A 20,315-nucleotide genomic window follows, 5' to 3' on the forward strand; every position below is an offset into this window, starting at 1 on the left:
AAGAAGCCTGTGACTGGTAATGGGGCCGATACTAATGGTGTGCTTGTACAAGACCTTTCTTCCCAAAGCACCACAGCTTTCTATCAACGTTAAGTTCATCATCATCCATGACAGCCCTCTGAGAGGTGGCAAATATTAGTTCAGGTGGGAAAAGTTGGAGATAGAGTTGCAGAGAATTAAGCCCTCTGCCAAGAGTGAAGCAGTAGGTGAGCTAGCTCTCAGTGGCCTGCCCCGCAAATTTACCCCTACAGTAAGTGACCCCTTTCAGGGTTATGAAAAGCAAGCATTATTGTTAACGAGGCAAAGCTTGAGGCTGTAAAAGGAAAACAAGAACTATTTTCTGTAAAGACACGAACAAGGCCCTCTTCAGGGTCTGAGGGGATGCCTTACGCACCAACTCCTCCTCCCCTGAACGACAGGCCAGAGCGCTCCCTGTGCCCCTCGGCCCCTCATCCATCAAGACTAAGAAACCGCCATGTGAAGCATCTCCAAGAGATGTGCAGGAACTTGTATAACTAATAGTTTGAACTGCCCAGAGATCTTTGAGGGAGGGTCTACGAGGTGCTCAGAACACCCTCTTTCACAGTATGCTGCACAGTTTTAGAGGAAATTCCTTTAATTAGTGGTATATTTGTTCTTAGGAATTAGAAATAAATTCATATGCCTTCGTGTAATTCTTTTTAAAAATAAAAACCCTCTCTGATTACAAAAAGTAATCATCTTCGTCGTGCAGAAACAAGGAATTTCCTTTTTTAAAGGGGCAGGAGTGCGTCCTCTGTGGTTTAAGGCACTCACAGATAACAGACTAACCAAACGGCTGTGCGCCCCAATTTCTCTTAGACTTCACAAAAATGGGACTCAAACATGAGCAAATACTAGAGGAATCATTCTCATGCAACCACAGGTGCCCGTGAGATTGGAAAACACCAGTCGTGGGTTCGGATCCTGAATTAAACTATAAAAATCTGTCCAGTGTAATCTCACACTGAGTGTTGAGCCTCAGTTTCCTCAAGTCATTTTTAAAGGGGAAATTTTACAATTATGGCTTGTTAGCAAGAGACTGAGCTATTACCAATTAGAGAACAAGTCTTTGAGTAAACTCTGGTACGTAGAATTAACGAAGTTATCCTTGAGACTAAAAGCCACCAATCATTTTCATAAACAGATAAAGGAGAGAGAGAGGTTTTTATCCAAAATGCTTTCTTAAATCTTAAGAAAGGAGAATTGAAAGAGAAGTTTCTTTTCTTCTTGAAGATAAAAGATTTAATGAGCTACTAATCCCCTCAATAAAGTTCCTTGGTAATCGCCTGCTTCTAAGCCACACTAATTTTGCTAGGAGCCCTTGCTGTTAAAAGATGTTGTTTTATTATGTTAAACTACACACAAAAGTAATGTCACAAAATGGCAAAATATGCTTCTGATTTTGTTATTCTACCAACCTACACTTATCCAGAAATTTTAACCGCCAAGGGTCTTTTATCTAATGAAGACTTCATCTCTCACCACCCACCATTCACCGCATGAAGTAATGACGTTATTAGGAGTGGAAAACTCTGTGGGAATAAAAACCTGAGCCCTGGAAAAAAATACTAAATGGGACTCTGCCTCCAGCTCTGCAGATTTTCGAGTTTGCCCTGGCCTCTTGGGTCTGGAAGCTAGACTTTTGTGCCCAGAATATGGCTGGATTGGAAGGCAGTCTCAAATCACACCCCGAGGGCCCAGGAACAGAACACATAGACTACAGTCCTCTGAAGACGTTTGAGGGCTTGGGCGGAGGAGGACCCTTTCTCATTGGCCCTTGGTGATGTCATGCCCATGTCTCCAGGGCCCAGGAAATGCACCATGACTAATGGGGTGTCTCATTTTCTGTGAATACACATTCCCTCTGGAGGGGCAGCAATAGGCAGAGGTTCAAGGCCCCCAGAAGGCCCAGCTGGAAAGTGCCAGTCAGCTGGCACAGAGGGCCTTCAGCAGTCCTAAAATAGACTGCTCTTGTTCACCACCCCAGAAAACCCTTCAGCAACCGACTGTGTGCCTGTGGCCTGTACTTCTGCAGGACAGAACCCCTAAAATGGGACTGTTTCGTTTTTTAAATGGCTCTCTTTAGGGAAAGAAAGTGGCCACTGTAACAGGGCAGACATAACTTCCAGATTTTTAATGTATTAAAACAAGGGTCAGCAAACTTTTTCTGTGAAGGACAAGATGACACAAATTTTAGACTCTGCAGGCCATAGTGTCTCTGTTGAAACTGCTCATTTCTGCCCTTGCAGTGCAAATGCAGCCACAGACGATGCCTAAATGCAGAAGCATGGCTCCACTGCAATGACACTGTAACAGGGCGCAGCCAAGAGGGCCGCCCCCCAAAAAGGGATTTGAAATGGGGTCCAGAACTCCAGGTCTCCAGGAAATACTAGAAAGACATATAAGATGTCCTCACCCCTTACTCCCCCGACAGATGTCAGTGGGGGAAGGGACAAATGGGGGGGGGGCATTGAAAGCTGTTTTTACAGCAAAGGCTTTGCAGCTAACCTCTGGCACGGTCATTTAACATATCTATAACCTTAACTGGTTACATAGATATGTTAAATAGCTGTGGCCATGCTCTGAGCCAGAGGGATGGAAGTGACTTCCACCCAAGACATAACTGAGGGCAGCTCCTGAGTTACAGTGCCTGCGTGAGAGCTTGGAGATGACTGACTCCAGGACATGGGGCCATACCTGCCCAGACTCATGATGGCAGCCCAGTAAACTTGGAATAATACAGGAATGCTGGCAAGTGTAGCCAATTGTAGGAGGAGTGGGAAATAGGGCTGCAAAAGAGGACTGGTGTGGGGATTTAAAACCCAGGTACAGAAGCCATTGGAGGAGTACCATGAGGCTTTGTCAGAGTGGGGACTCCCACTTGGCCAGGTGAAGAAGAAAGCCAGGTGCCTTTGGCAGAGTGCAGACCCCTGCAGCTTTGGTAGAGTAGGCCCACACAGCTTTGGGGTGCTCCCTTTGGCCACGTGGCCTGGGAAGCAGGAGAGACTTTGCCTGGAAAAAGGATGAAAGAACTCTTGCCAGTAGACCATGAGAGGGTGCCACATGGCTTTGGAGTAATTGGAGATCCTGCCTGGACGGTGACACAGCTGACGGTGCCAGCAACCTGGCACATAGACGTGTGCTTCTTTTCCTAAGTTACGGTACCTTAAGTTAGGGCGGGGTGTGGGTGGGTGGGAAGGAAGCACTGTGGGCATCTGTGGTAATCCTAAAGGACTTTGATATTTTAATGGGACATTGGGTCACTATTTTAAGTCTGTATAGCTTTAAATAAACCTTTCCTTTCCTTTTCACAAATCTCTGGCATTGAGAGATGTCTTTCCTCTGGCGGTGGACAGACGAGCCCAGTACGTAGTCCAGACGGTATTAGTATACCATCCTTGGGAGGGGCCCCTATTGTTCTGTAACAGTTTTTGGCATCCCTGAGTGGGCCAAATATTGCCCCCCTTGGACTTCTGTTCAGTAACAACACGATTCACAAAAACAGGCAGCATGCAGGCTGTGGCCTGCGGGCCACAGTTCGCGGGCCTCTGTGTTAAAGGGTGGGCCACCCCTTCCCCTGCCACATACCTGGGCCAAAGTCCTCCCACATACGAGTGCAGCAACAGGGAAAGATGTGAGGGAGGTTCCCCAATATGCCAGTGAGAACTGTGCCATGTGGGACCTAAAGATAGTTTACAGAGAGGCAGTCTGGTCCGTGGGTTCGGAACGCCACAGCCTTGGGACTAGACACCTGGGCACAAATTCTCACTCTGCACCTCTGAGTTTAAAGTCTTAGACAGGTTATCATACTGCACTCCTCTGAGCATTGGTTTCTTCATCTGCAACATGAGGTTCCAAATCATTCTTATTCAACAGGGTTAATATGAAACTTGAAGATAACAGACAACACTTAGCATAGTGCGTAGGGCAGCAGCATGCTCAATAATTATCTGACATTATTGTTGGATTTGTTAAAAAGTGACCATAATTACTGCCCCAATGAGAGTCTCCCAAAGTGCAGAGGCATAAACCGCCACCAATGCTAGCACGCTGCGAACGTCTTACAGTTCGATTAACATCTAGTAACGCTATCATCATTACCTTTAGTAGTTGCATAGAATTCCACATGGAATGCACCCCAACTGAACCAAATTCCTATTGTTCAACATTTGTTTACTGTCTTTTGCCATTATACACAACAGTATAATGAACATCCTTAAACATGCACCTTTGAACATTTGCTCAAGGTTGTTCCTTCAAAACGTTATACACGTTTTAAAGAGTTGTAATTATTCTGACGACTGGTTTCCACCTGAACTAGAAGGATCTGCTTACTAACATTCCTGACAATACTACAACCACTTTGTTTTACCACTTAAAACACTAAGAGCCAGAGGGGTTAAATGACTTGCTCAATCTTAAGGAAATGCTTAATGTGTAATTATCAATAATAATCCCATTCTGTGATGGAAAACGCTGGAGCCCAGGAGCGTTCTCCAGAAAGTTTTTATACCGTGAAGGACGCAGGGCATGATCAGACCGGAAATAAACTCCATCCTATTACCGGGCCACACAAGCTCACCATAGCAGGCAAAATTTAATTTTCAAGCAGCAGAGAAATATACTGCCTTCTTAGGGAAAATTTCACTTTTTCGGTGTTTTTGTAATTAGCTAATCTAAACAGAGCCCTTTTATTTTTGTGTGTGTGTGAAACTAAATAACCCTATAAACCAAATGTCCTCTTCCCAGAGGAAAAACTTAAAAAACCCTGAGTATTTGACAAGAAAGTCACAGGTCTAGGCATTTGTTAAGATTTACTTCATCTGCTCTTTCCTATTATCTTGCTTTATTTTCTTCTTAACACTTAATCACAATTTAAACGTATCTCTTTTTGTTCATAACAACTAAGCTCCCTAAGGACAGACACTTAGTCTTGTTGACTGTCTTTTAGCACCTAGAACAGTTCTTGGCACATAGCAAGTGATTTATAAATATTCATCGGCTAATCGAATCCTCCCAGATGCTACCTCTGTATTTCCCTACCTGTCCAATCTCCAAGGCAGGCAGTCTTTAACAGTATACATTAACCAGAGTTGTCATTCCCTGTTTACAACACTACAAAACAAACTAGCTCCCTAATGGAGAAGAGTAGCCTGTTGCTCACCAGCAGTTCTTAGCCAGTTATATCCCATCAAACCTCCACTATTGGTTGAACCCGTGCCAGGCTGGCCTGTGCCAGGCTACCATGACAGGGCACCTCACCCAGGAGGTTCTGCCACTGTCAGCCCTTGGAAACATATGCGCTGGTTTTAAGTATTTGGTTGGATGGTTTGCCTCAAAAGAGATCCCAGGTGGGTCAGTAATTAGTTTTAAATTTTAAAGACAAATACACCACCTGTCCACTGTCTTATTTAAAGATGTAATGAGCACGGTAGTTACCTACTCGACATCCCTTCTATCCCAACTGACTGATATGGTATCCACTAGCCACATACGGTTACTTAAATCTAAATTAATTTTAAAAACTTAATTCCTCAGTAGCACTAGCCACGTTTCAAGTGCTCAATGACTGCTCCATGTGGCTGGTGGCTACTCTGTTGGACAGCACAGATAAAAAACATTCCCACCACTAAAAAAGTCCTACTGGACAGTGTGGGATCTAGTCAAACAATGAGATCCCATTCTCCTTGTCTAAAATTGGTTTTAAGGTGGGCAGGTCACGCACACTAAAACACATGGAAAAGTCTGTTAAATGGCTCTTGAAAAAGATTTCCTCATTCCCAAGAAAGTTACACAAGAGGTGGTCTCCTCCGTTTCTGGGCAATGCTGGTTTAGAAGGTGATGGGAGCGCAGCCGCCATCTTCTGGGCACGAGGGGGCCAGTCAAAGGGCAGAGCCTCCGCACTGACGTGGCGAGCAGAGCCCTGGGAGGGGTGCGAGTTCTCAGTACAGCCACTGAGCTGCTTAATTGGCACCAACTCTGTGTCCTCATTGTGTGAGATCACAAAATGATAAATATCCTACTGTTTAAATCATCTGGAGATGAAGTTTTCATAACTTGCAGACAAATACAACCTGATAATGGAGCTCATTCCTATTTCTGTTTTACTCCCGAATAAAAAGGCTTTAACCAGTCAGAGCACCTACTGAGAACCCACGAGAACCCTCCACCTCAGTGCAGGTCCCCAAGCTTGGCTACAACAATACTACAGAACATTGTCTCCCACAGGTCTAATGACCTTAATGTCTTCCTCCCTGCGCTACCAATTTCTGTTTATCCTATCACCTCTTCCTGTGAGAATTTAAGATTGAAATGCAATATAAAAAATATTTTACAATTGTAAACAAGACTTCCACAGTGAAAGCTCCACTTCTGATGAAGGCAATAAGAACTAACTCAGGGGAGAATTAGAAATGTTCTCAGAGCTGGAAGTATCCTCAAAGATCACCGAGTTCAGCTCCCTCATTTATAAGTGAGAAAATTGAGGTCCGTAGAAATAAAGTGGACCTCGCTTTGTTCTGTCACCTTTAGACTTCTAGAGATGACCATGTTTTAACCCCCAGAGTCTGTCACTATGTTAACAAACATGGCAAGAGGGATTCTGCACAGTATGTGTTTAAAGTAAGGGTTTTGAGATGGGAAGATTACCTTAGGTTCTCCAGGCGAGCCAAATGTAGTTATAAGGGACCTTATAAGAGAAGCAGGAGGGTAGAAGATAATAAATGGAGATGTAACGGTAGAACCAGAGATCGGAGCGATGCCCTTCGAAGATGGAAGCAGGGGCACGAGCCAAGGAAGGCAGGCGGCCTCTAGAAGCCGGAAAAGGCAAAGAAATGGATTCTCCCCTGCAGCTTCCAGAAGGACCGCAGCCCGCAGCCCTGCCACCATCTTGACTTTAAACTTCTCACCTCCAGAACTAAACTTTCACTGTTTTATGTCACTCTAGTCGTGATCATTTGTTATGGCAACAATAGGAAGCTAATTTATATAGCTGCCTTCCCCTAAGTTACCCGAATTGTGTTGGCAATGCCAGAACTCAAATCTTCTGACTGTAGGCCCAGTTTGCCTCCTACCAGAACTTCTATGCATCACCTCCTTTTCCATACTACTTTCTCAAAGATGGGGAAATCTCAGTTCAATGCCTTTATTGTGCTATAAGTAAAAGTAAATGATTAACTACAATATGAAACCGTTATATAGTGGTTAACAGCATAGCTTCTACAGCCATGTGGACTTGTTTTGAATCCTGACTCTGCTGCTTCTTAAGTGTATGACTTTGGATAGATGAACTGTTGTATGCCTCAGTTTCACCATCTGTAAATGGGACTAATAATATTATCTAATAATATGATGATGACTTAATTAGTAAATATTTATGAATGCCCAGTGCAGAGTAAACAGTATATGTCTATTACAATGAACTTTTTAAAGTATGGTTGATCTATCTACAACCTGTCATATGTGAACCTTCTCACAATGAACAAAGTATTAAAGGCTATTGGGAATGAAACATTCAACTCAAAATTAAATCTGCAACTCAGAATGTTTAACTAATTTTGATTTTTAAGTTGGCTTAGATCCTATTTTAGAATTTTCTTTTTATGTGTGGGCAAGCTATGCTTAAGCCAACTACCAATAAGTCAGCCAATTTACAGGTAGAAAAAGTATCTCATTTACAACATAAAGCCAACATGGAATCACAGTTTTTATAAATAATACAAGAACAGGATTTTTAAAACCATGGACTACCCAAAAGGAATTTGATGAACTGGCCATTCCAGTGACCGGGCCTCATTCCGTAGAGTAAGGTGAATTGCAGCAAGATGTCATATTCAGAATCTCCAATCAGGCTCAAGGTTAACTGAGGGCTCTGCCAAAGGTTTCCCCTATTGGCAAGAAAGTAACTAAATATGAGGATGCTCCTCCTCATAACAAAGTCTTGTATGTGTGCTTGCAAAGTAGTACTTGCTTGGCTTGGTTTCCACCTTGATGGAACGCAGCCACTCCCAAAGCATCAAAACCATTCACTAAGCTTTAGACACAATGTATATCCAATGGCTGAGAAAGATCCTGTAAACAGAGATGGGGAATAAGGATCTTTAATTGGATAAGTGAAACACTGACAGACAACACAAGCCTAAAATAACAAATAAGAATGAAAATGTAAGCTCTGTGAGGGCATCAGTTGTGTGTTCTGCCCTGTTCCCCACTGTAACCCCAAACCCAGCACACGCTGACACCAGGGAGGGGTCAGTATCTGTGGAATGAACAAACGGACTGATGAGAGGAGAAAACACGGGCTAAATGTGTAGACACAAAGCAACATGTAATGTTGCTGCGTTGTCTGGTATGTTTGGGGTGTGCTGAGAGGAAAATATCAGTAATGTGGGGTGTTTTTATTTGCAGAAGTCAGTGGCACAAGTAGAATTAATTGCATGTCCTTTTTCCAGTCTGTAATGGAATCTCACTGAAACTCAGAATGAAACTACCTCCTCAACATAGCTAGATTTTCTTTGTCTTTATTAATTGAAACACCATTAAAGAGACAAATAGGTTTTAGAACACACAGGCATTTCACTACGCTTGGCCACTGTGCGATGAATGATTTGATTCATCTTAAACGTAATCATGTCTAAGCTGAAAACAGAGAAGATGGGGCGGGCAATTCGGCAATCTAAATTTCTTTAGATCAACCACAAACATGCAAAATCTATTCTTTCATTACTTAAAATAGAATCAGTTTCATCAAAATTTTAAAACTTGAGCCCTGAAAAAGACCTCATTCAGAGGATGAAAGACAATTTACAACCTGGGAAAAAATATCTGTAAACCATGTATCCGACGAAGTACTTACATCTCGACTATGAAGAGAATTCTCAAAACTCAATATTTAAAAACCAAACAATCCAACTAGAAAATGAGCAACGAGATGCACACAGACAATCCACCAAAGAAGAGACGCAGCTGACAGGGAAACACAGAAGAGGTGCTCAGGAGCGTCGGACGTTAGGAAGAGGTAGATTAAAACCACAGCGCGTGTCACTGTGCACCTGTCAAAATGGCCACAACCCAAATCAGCAACCACACCAGTGCTGCCGGGGACGCAGAGCACCCAGATGACTCGTACGTGCTGGTGAGAATGTAAAATGGGGCAGCCACTCTGGAAACCGTGCGACAGTTCCTTTTGAAACGAAAAACGGGTTTACTACACGGCCCAGGATTGTACTTTTAGGCACATATCCCAAAGAAATGAAAGTTCATTTTCATTTAGCAACTCATACATGAATGTTCCTAGTAGCTTTAGTCATAATATCCAAAAATAGGAATCTATTCAAATATCCTTAAAAGGGTGAATGGTTGAGCAAACTATGGTACATCCACACTATAGAATAATATTCAGCAACAAAAAGGAATGAGTGTGGGGGGGTAGGGCAAGGAGAGTAATGGGGGGGAATGGGGACAACTGTAACTGAATAACAATAAAAAGTTTTTTAAAGAGTAGCAGAAAAAAAGAAGAAAGAATCAAATACTCAGAAAAAAAAAAGGAATGAATTTTATATCCATGCGACAATTTGGATGAACCTTAAGGAAATTACACTGGGTGAAAAAAGTCCATCTCAAAAATACACATACTTCAGGGTCCCATTTACATAACAAATGTGAAATAACATAATGACAGAGACGGAGAACAAATCAGCGGTTGCAAGAGGACAGGGAGAGGGGGGTGCTGTGAGTGTGGACACAGAATTTGGGGTAACGGTGCAGTTACATATTTTGATGGTGTCGGTGGTGTGATGAGACTGCACTGAGTTACACACACAGACACACACACACATGAATGAGTACACAGCGCTGGTGAAAACTAAATACATTCTATGGGTTTTCCCAGCATCAGTCCTCCTGGTTTAATGATGCACTGGAATCACGCAGTGGTTACTGTTAGGGGAGGCTGGCTGAAGGATGCACGAGACTTCCCTGAGCATCGCTTGCACGAGACTTCCCTGAGCATCGCTTTGTTCCTTCCTGTGAATCTACAGGAAGATTGAAACACTGAAACATTGAAACATTGTTTCAATGTTTAAAAGGTCAAAAAAATGTCTTACAATAAATCATTCAGATCTAAAAGTGTTCTATCCCTTTGAAGGGAACCTATGTGATTTCAAGTCCCTGGATATATTTACTCATTTTTTAAAGTGTCATGGCTTCTCCTCCACCGGACATTCAATTTTTAATAATAAAATATTTTCTTCCATTTTCAAACTCAATAAAATATTTAGGTGATATTCCTTGGCTCCCACCCAGTGTGATCCTTGAGTTAAAATACACAGAAAAAGATAATTTCAGATATAACCCCAAACCAGTATGCACCTGTCTTATCTAGAAAGCAGCGGGAATCTTTGCATCTCTGAGTTGGAAAGAACTCAGGAGTGTTCCAGTTCAGATTCCCACCAGCCTAAGAATCCTCTCTGTAAAATCTCCAACTCATCCAACCTTTGCTTGAACGCACACAGCGACGGAGCACGGGACACGAATGCTTGCCTGCCCAAAACATTCCCTCTGACAAAAGCATCCCTCCTCCTCCTGTGATCTGCTCTGCTCAACTGGGGTTCTTCCCAGAGCCAATTTTCCACATACGCCAGGTCAGCCCAGAAAAGGCGCTGGAACCAAACTGATCGCACCACTCTGTAGCCGGGTTTGGTTTGCCCAAAGTTGGACACCTCGTGTCCAAATCTTTTCCCAAGATTTGTCTCGCCAAACGTGATAGCAGAAGAATTTCTCTGTGGCAGTGTGAGGTATTAAACCTGGGCACTTGCCCACACGATGCCCATGAGAGAGTGTGCGGAGAGAGAAAATGAAGCTGGTACTGGGAGAAACAGATGAGAAAAAGAGAAACCACGCCAGTTTCATTCGAGCCCCCACTTCTTATTGCTTCTGAGGCCCGTCCCACAGTTTAGTTTGTCTGGCCAATCCCAGAGTTTGTCTGGCCAATCCCAGAGTTTGTCTGGCCAATCCCACAGTTTGGCCAATCCTCTTTGTTCACATGAGATATTACCGGTATTTTTCTAATAATTCTCTCTTTTTACCAGGCTAGTGCAATTCAAATTTCTGCCACATGCAACCAAAAGAATCTTCACATAAATGCTTAAGTCCACACCCTGACAGTGCAGCCTATTAACAGCTCCACTTGGTAGAAGGTTCTTGCCCACGCTGAAACACAGTGAGCCCTGCTTGACATCCCAGCCACTGTTCCACATCCCTGCCAAGTCCACCCCTTTTTGGAATATTCAAAGATCACGATCACATAACCTGTTGTGGACATTTACTGCTTTTAGTCTGTGCAGCGTACATTTCCCAGTGATTTTAACAGCAGCACCCCAGTTCTTCAGGAGAAATTACTTTTGCCCTACTGAATGCAGCCTGGTGAGACTGAGACTTAGGGTGCCTTCCTTTAGCTGAACAGTGAGGATATGGCCCCAGCCAGAACCCCCAGTTTTCAGTCACAACGAAAATGCTGAATGTTGCTGGAGCATTATTATTCTGGCAGTGAAGCCCTGGAGAATACACCTAACTTTCAGCATCACCACTGGCTTAACTGAGACCTCGTAAGCACCTCTGGCCCCTTTCCTTTCTAATTTCTAAGCCCAGTCCTTCCACCTTCTTTTTGACTCAGTAAGCTCCTCGATACCCTTCCAATAAGGTATGTTTCTATTTACGTTAACAAGTTAGCTTAAGTTAGGATTCTTTGATTGCAAAAACAAGTCCCAAAAGTTTTGTCTCTTTTAGGCTAAGTAACCCCAGTTTATTGATTACTGCATTACTTCACGTGACTTGCTTTCCACTCTTCCATCTGATTGATTACTCCCAAATAAAATCACTTATCAAAATCATTCTGAAGAGTCAAGCAAAAGGCGGTCTGGCCGGAGTGGAGACAGGGGACAACAGGCCCACCTCTGACGTGGACACGTGCTTATGTTAATAAGATGTAACGTCCACATCTCTCACAGGTAAGACTCATGGCAGATTCTGGATCTACAGACAACGAAAATTTTAAGTCATTTTCACATTAACTTCTATAAAATTAAGTCTTTCCAGACCCAAATTAGATAGCTGACTTTTAAAATCGAAGTGACATTTCCACATGCTGGATTCATGAAGTTCATTTCGATTTCATCTGCAAAGGTTTACCATTACCAGTGTTCTGACACGGTTCTCACTGACTTTAGGAATAGACTCAAATACAGCCAGAGTTTCATTCTCAGACAAGGTGAGACCACCCTAATCAGACAAAGAAATCAACTAAATGGCCCCGATTACCAATCTTTACTAAAGGAATATAAAAATTCTGTATTTAGATATTCAAGTTGCATTTAGGAATCAGCTAATTAAATGTGTCTGAAAGAACCTCTTGGCCATTGTTACTCAAACAAAGCTAGACTTTTCTTAAGTAATGAAGAAACATTAGGCACGTGGAAGTAACACACACACACATGCACGCGCGCGCGCGCACAATTAGGCATATAGACCGGGCCCTAAAAACCAGTGGATCACAAAGCCTTGCTTGTTGACTCTCAGCCATTTGCAGCTGCCGTGCCTGCCTCCCTGGTGTTCACAGGAATTCTCACGGGAAAAGAAGTGAAGCTGCCACTTTTTCACCTTTCAATCTTTTATTTTCAGGATCCCACTTCAGTTCAGAAACTTCATATTGCTCAGAAATCCCATGGCTTCAGTGAAAGAATCAAGTCCCACACAAAGAGTTTGGGGAAACTGGCTAAAGAGAAATCATTAGATATTTTGTTTGAATTTCTGAGAACTTTTACATTTTATTTTTAATTATGGCCTTAAACTAGGATACGCTACACAATGAAAAGTGTGAAGAACAAGACCGCTGTGAGGCAGGATGGCTGCCGGGTCAGCTCCCCAACATTTTTTTCATCGTGGTGAGTTCACTTTTACCCAGAATCTGAATCTCAGCTAATCAGTCTCAAAACCCAGTCTGCTGGACACAGCAGGAGTGGGGCCTGCTACTAAGAGGAGACCCACATGAAGTAATCTCACAGAGGCTGATGCACATAATCAGAATACTGATTTATTAAGCTATGGAGAGAAACTCAATACTACCCAAACCAGGAACACTTGACTCAGCCGGACTAGCGTACTTCCTCTCGAATGCGGCCCCTATGGACCTGAGAGTGACCTTCAGGAGCGGAGAGCAGTCCCCAGGTGATAGTAAGAAAATAACACTTCAGTCCTATAACTGCAAGGGAATTAATTCTGCCAACAATAGAAATGAACCTGGAAGAAGACTCCAAGCTCACGATGAGGATGTTGACAGCCAACACCTTGATTTCAGCCTGAATAGAGAACTCAGCGATGCTGTCCCAGAATTCTGACCTCTGGAACTGAGAGCCAATAAGGTGGTGCTGTTTTAAGCCACTATATTTGTTTCAGCTTAGTAACTTGTTATGCAATAATAAAAAACTAATATCTCTGTAGACTAGTAATTCTCCGAACGTGTATAGTTCTCCAACCAGCTTCAGGATCATTTGGGAACTTGTTAGAAATGCAAATTACTGGACCACACAAATTTGGGTGTAGGGCTCAGCAATCCATATTTTAATCCAGCTAATTATGAAGCACACGAAAGTTTGAGAACCACTAAAGTACATGATGCTTAAGTAAGCCTGGGCAAACTTGTGGTTCAACCTTACCTGTGCTTCAATAGCTGACCAATGTACTTTCTGGCTGACACACCCTTGGGTATGTGGGTATGTTAATACTTGCCATTTAGTTTTGCAGTGAAGTCTTTTTCGCTTTGGGGTTGTACTCTTTAAGACACTTTGTAATTATCCACTGCAACCCAGCACTTACTGATTTCTAGTTCAACTTTCTAAGGAAAAACCTCATTCCCTCATTAAGTGAGAAGCACCTCACTATTGTTTCCTTTGGTGTCGCCATTGCTAATGTCTGTCTCTAATTAGAAAATAATATAATGTATTTAAGTGTTCACATGTTAGCTGTATGTTGCCACCTAAAACTCTCAACTCATACAACTCTGACAGTTTCAGCAGTCAGTGTTAATTTCACTGTCAAACTGCATTTTCTCTTTTTGGTACTTTTTTTTTTCTTTACATATTAACTTTTAAATAGAGGGTGACCAAATCTAGCTTGAGAATTTAAATTAAAAATTTTCAATGCCACTTTAAGAGTAAGGGGATAACTTATTAAGTACTTTATACTCAATAGCAAGTTCATTTCATGTGGGAACAGAGATCCGGAACAGGATACATAAACCTGTTACCAATAAAACCTGTACTTGCATTAGACTGGATCTGCAGAGTACAGAACATCTGATTGCTGAGGAGGTNGTCAGTGTTTGCCTGGAAGTGAGCATCTTGCCTCACTAAATGAAGAAAGCCTACGAGGCACAGTAGAAAAGTCTTGAATGAGCTGTCGAGAGCCTTAGGTTGCAGCGTAGGCACTACCAGAACTAGCTGTGCAATCTTATGCAAGTCCATTAATATCTCAGAGCCTCTGTGTCCTCACATGCAAAACAAGGAGATCAAAATGGAGGGCCTCTAAGGCCTCCTGCTGCTGAGCAAGGTCCTCATTCACAGTGCATTCCCCCCAAAGCAAGAGCAGTGTCCACGATGACAAAAGAAGATAAAAAGTAGTAAATGGTATTGCAAGCAGCTAAGTTCATACAATACCTCACAAGAAGAGAAAGAGACTAGATACCTTCCCATCTCTAGGAAGTCATCTTTGGGAGTAAGGAGATGTTAATTTCGCTGTCAAACTGCATATTCACCTTTTCTCTTTTTGGTACTTTTTTTTTCTTTACATATTAACTTTTAAATAGAGGGTGACCAAATCTAGCTTGAGAATTTAAATTAAAAATTTTCAATGCCACTTTAAGAGTAAGGGGATAACTTATTAAGTACTTTATACTCAATAGCAAGTTCATTTCATGTGGGAACAGAGATCCGGAACAGGATACATAAACCTGTTACCAATAAAACCTGTACTTGCATTAGACTGGATCTGCAGAGTACAGAACATCTGATTGCTGAGGAGGTTTATTCTCATCACCTAGTTGATTTTTCCTCACGTTACCTTTGCTGAAAGTCTATTTCTCTGGGTGAAAATCCAACAGAGAAATGGGTAAACAGATAGCATGAAGTTTCTCAAGGGCTGAAGTTAATCTTCTAAAGGAAGAATCTGGGAACAACCAACGCCAGCTCATATTCCGACTCGTAAATACCACCATCTCCACAAGGGTTCACCATCCATGTCTCTTTAAAGCCATTGGGTCCCAGAGATTCCTTCCAAGCAGTAACAAGAACTTGCATTCTGAAGTTAAGACAAAGACCTTGCACTGACTTTTCCAGGTGGGTCACACATTCAGTTGCATATTCATAGATATGTACTGACCGTCTACGCTCCCCAGGCACCTTGTTGGGGCCCTGGGGACAAAAGGCATGGCGCCTGCACTAAAGAGCTTACACTCCCAGGGGACACAGACTAGTCAATAGGCAGTTATAGCAACAGAAACAGTGAAAACTCAAAATTAAATTCTGAACCAGGTTACAGAGGGCAAAAAAAAAAAACAAAAAAAAAAACCCATAGCCATCAATTCTATTTAAACTGGTCAAAGATGGCAGATTACTGTCTCTGGGTTTTAAAGCTAAAAGCAACACATTCTTCCTGTCATGATGATACGAACCTAGCACAGCAGCAGAATACATCTTTGGTCCTCAGTTTTCCAGGGATAAAAAGCACTATTGCACACATATGCATTATAATGCACAACTGTTACTTATGCCTTATTATTTTGCAGTCAAGCTAACTTTGGAAAAATGGGCCCCTATCTTTTCCATGTATGTAATTCAAGGTCACTGTTCACTGAGCAAGTCCAACAGTCATTCAACAGAAATTTAATGAGTACTCTCTGTGTCCCGCACTATGCTAGGCCCTGGGGAAATACAGGGGGAGGGAATAGTTGTGTCCCCATGAAATTTACAGTCTAATAGAAGAAACAGCTATGTAAACAAATCATTGGAATGGTGAATAGCACTTTGAGAGCAAATAATCCTAGCAGAGAGCAGGGAGTGAACAGACCTTCCTAGTGGAGGAAGCCAGGTGGGTCGGGGTGGGGGCTTGATCTGTGACTACACTCAGGGGTACGAGTGTAGCAACAGAGGGAATACAAAAATTAGTCAGACAGAATCCCTACTCTGATTTCAATGGTAGATAGGGGAAAAATATAATTACAGGCAGATTGAGATGTGAGATAAGCACTTTTAAGGAAGCGGAAGGTGCTTTGGAAAAGTGGACCACTGGAGGACTACTTACTTTGTTTTCACAAGGGCATTGAAGAAGGCTTCATAAAGGAGGTGGTATTTGAGGTGGCTCACTGGCTTATACTCTGGAAGGTTCTATTCATACCAGCAGACATAAATGATTTCAGTTCTGAGAGGTGCTTTTAGATTTCCCCTTACTTACTGCAAAGTCTTTTCAGAAAAACTGCAATAAGCAAATATATTTCCTGCAGAAAGAATCCACCCAAACACCTTGACATTCTCATTCCACATATTTCACACATGGTATCTTTTATGTCTGGGAAAGTAGACTAGGAAATGTTTCAAATACCCAAGGGTCTCAAAACATATACATTGGAAAGTATACCTAATTTCCAAAAAAGGTCGAATTGCAGAGGAATCCCTTTTGATTGGAAAGCAAGCTGTTCACTTCTGGGTACAGAACAGATGCTGCAGTTCAAGGCACAAAGGAAGCAAAAAGCACCTCTGCGCTCAAGGCCCCTGAGCAGCCTGTTCAGCCCAGTGGCCATCTCAGCCTCATCGGGTGTCACAACTTAAACACCCACCAAGTTTGGAGTAGGAGGGTAGATATGAGGGGGCACCCCCCCAAGACTCCAGAATTATCTTTTGGAGAGTGGGCCCCTTATAGTACCAGCATTCCCTTCTAGGTGAGTGTTCGAGGGACCCATCTGTGTACCAGCTGGCGTTGTTGTGAGAGGCTGCATTTGGCTTCAGTCAGGTTTTTTTGGACAACTCTTTCAATGCGTTTGCCCATTTCATGATGGGTGACTTACAAGAACAGCTGCCCACACTGTGCTGAGTGTTCAGCAGTTTTTGACTAAAAATGGCATGGTCCCTGGGCCCCACCCTCCCTACTCACCCGATCTCACCCCAAGTGACTTTTTTTTTCTTTCCCCAGATGAAAAAAGTCCTCACAGGGAAACATATTACTGGTATGGAACAAAGAGGTAAAACAAAACAACGGCAGAAGCACTAAAAGGCATCAAATCAACAAGTTCAAAAACTGTGTTCAGCAGTGGAAAAAACATCTCAATAGATGCATTACACAGATGGAGAGTACTTTGGAGGTGACTGAACTTTAAACATGTAAGAATAAAATACACTTTTTAAATAAATAAATTCCAGGTTTCTGGGTCCCCACTTGCAGTTTTGCACAGTTGATCGAGGGCGCAGAGCACTGCTGACTGCTGCTCCTAATCTTTGCCGACAGCGAGCTAGAGCTAGAAGTCTTGAATGCAGAACAGTCCATAGAGAAGAAAGTAAGTGCTGAGTGTACGATGTTTCTGCCGCACACAAGCACCGCACGGTTCCCCCAGAAAAATGACATGAACCCAAACAGCACCAATGTAATGAAAGTGATCAGAAAAATCAGGCCACACAAACTAAAAGCTATATATGAATATTTAACAACTGATAAAAAGTATGGTTTTCTGTTACCATGTGAAAAAAATTATTATCAGGCCAAAGAAACTGAATGGCTAAAATGTAGATGTACATAATTCAATCTCCATTACAATATAATTATCATAGCCACATTATTCATGTCAGACGTAGCACCAGAAAAGCCATGGGAAAACAGCGGGTTGAATTCAAGCCCCCGTCAACAGAAATACTGCTAGTCATTATGAAGATCGGGTAGGGGACATCCTGCTTGGACTATCACATTAGAAACTCCTTTACACACACTGTTGTTATATTACTCTTTGGGACCTCAGCTCATTACACTTCCAAACAACACCAGGAGAATGGGTTTTGATGGAACTACAGTTCTCAGATGCAGAACCTACATCAAATTTCACAGCAGGTTGTATGATGCTTAACTGTCTGATCACCCAAAAAAGAGGTTTACCTCTAAAAAAACACATCTCTTACAAATCGAAGTGGTTACAATCTCTCCAGAAATGAGACGATGATGCCTTTAACAGGCATATGCACCCCCTTGGCAACCAGACTGACCGAAGTCCAGTTGTGCCAGTTACCCCACAACGCCGGGTGGGTGCACAGTTCACACAGCACCCTGCCACGGTTCTCAGGGAAGCTCAGCTACACACACCACAACTTGTATTCACAAAGCCCCAGTTCTGAGAGTTACCAGACTAAGTTCACATTCAGAGGAACACAGGGCACTGAGAGCTGCACAGCCAGCTACTTAACAGCGCCTGCATGTGCTTTTTCCATTGCCTCTTTCTTCCAGCTCTCACGGAAACGCGCACTGCCACGGGCCCTGGGTGCGCCTCGGAGCCCAGTCACCTGGCAGCCACACCTGGTCTCGGGCATCTGAGAAGCACCTCAACTACAAAAATGAGAGGATCAGAAAAGAAGGGAACACAGACAATGTGTTTCTCACCCCCTTAAGTTCTGCCATTCCACTCACTTGACTCTAAATTAATTTTTTTAATGCTATGTAAATAAATGCTAAAGCCCCATCCAACTTTCAGACCACTCTGCCCAAAGGGGCTTAGTAACATTACTGCCAGCGTTGAGAGCTCCACAAAGCCTATGACTCACTGATGAAATATTTTAAATAAGGATACATTTCTCGTCCAATATGACATTATGTGGGAAAATTTAGCTTTGTCACCTGTTCATCATGAGACCTTGAGAAAGTTACCCAAGCTCTTTCAACTGTACCTTTATCTCATCATTAAAATAACAGTAGAAAAACCTGTCTTTGTTTTTTATTATTATTAACTTGTGAGGCCCATTTACTATTCAAAATAAACAATAACAATTTGCAAACTCAGAAACACCAAGGAGCTGGTAAAACAGTCGACTGTTTTACCGTAGGGGAACCATCTGATGATACAGCCTCAAAGAAGATTGTCACATGACATAGGTAAGTACAAAACCACACCATTTGTATACAGAAGTCCTTTTTGTCTGGTTAGAAGTTTGAAACTACCCAGTCTCATTAATCTGCCACTCTCTGAATAAGAAAGTTACCAAGATGATTGCTCCTCCATCAGGAACACAAAGGCTTGAGGTCAAAACTGAACCAAACTGCTTAACTGAGTGAGGGTTGCCCAGTAGCTACGAAGCAAGAATGAAAAAAATAAGGCTTGACTGGCACTACAGGACATTTATTTAAGGACATTCCTTCTACTTAAGGACATTTCCAAAATGATGGCTCCAATCATCACATGTGTTCATCACACAGTCAATTACCAATACAAAATTAAAGTTTTTTAGTGAGGGAAGAATTCTACCCCTAAACATGTTTGGCTAAATGGTTTAAATAGCACACCAGAGGTCTCTGACCTATGGACCACTAGTCAGAGTCCAAGGGAGCTAACACATCATTTTTAAATGAGAGATCTCACATACACACTCCTTTTTTCCCTGATCCACCCAGAGCCATGGCTGGAAAGGGTGAGTTTTTTTCTAATTTACCCAATCTCAGCTATAAGTACAGGTCTCCCATTTAACCTCCTATCTTGCTTGAGCCAAGCTTTGTGTCTAATTTCCCCCAAATGCAAGTACCTATGTCATGTGCTCGTTAGAAACCAGGCGCTAGTTCAGTAAGTGTTTGCAGCTGTTCTCAGGGGGAAATACTCCTCAGTTTTTCCTTCTGAGAAATGTTGCTTCTGGCCTATAGTTACGTCTCTTCTTTTATCTCCAGATGAACCACGCTTTAAAATGGTAGACTTTATATTTTAAAGGGTAATGTACTCATCTTCTAACACATTGCCAGAGGTAGAATTATAATAACCATTTCTTTAAAACCTGTACAGTGTAAAAATTGATAGGGGAAATAGGTTATAAGAAAGTTCGTGTTGGGACTTCCGCCAAGATGGAGGCATAGGTGGAAACACTGTGCCTTCTCCCACAACCAAGTTTGGATACAACAAAAGTTTTGGAGAACTAAGACACACCCAGAGACCAGAAAACCGAATTATACGGAAGTCCGACAGCTACGAACCGTTCAACGGGGACGGTAAGAGAGGCAGAGCCAGCAGC

The 20,315-nt window shown here is 42.5% G+C and overlaps 1 protein-coding gene across 4 annotated transcripts in view; it reads right to left on the bottom strand.

The window, feature by feature from the left end:
- RAD51B (RAD51 paralog B) overlaps positions 1-20,315 on the bottom strand; it is a 519,294-nt gene that overhangs the window by 300,425 nt on the left and 198,554 nt on the right. The gene's annotated exons all lie outside the window — the stretch shown is intronic.

Source organism: Sturnira hondurensis, unplaced genomic scaffold, assembly GCF_014824575.4.
Source record: "Sturnira hondurensis isolate 20B ecotype Veracruz unplaced genomic scaffold, ASM1482457v3 Scaffold0021143, whole genome shotgun sequence".
Taxonomy (NCBI): Eukaryota; Metazoa; Chordata; class Mammalia; order Chiroptera; family Phyllostomidae; genus Sturnira; species Sturnira hondurensis.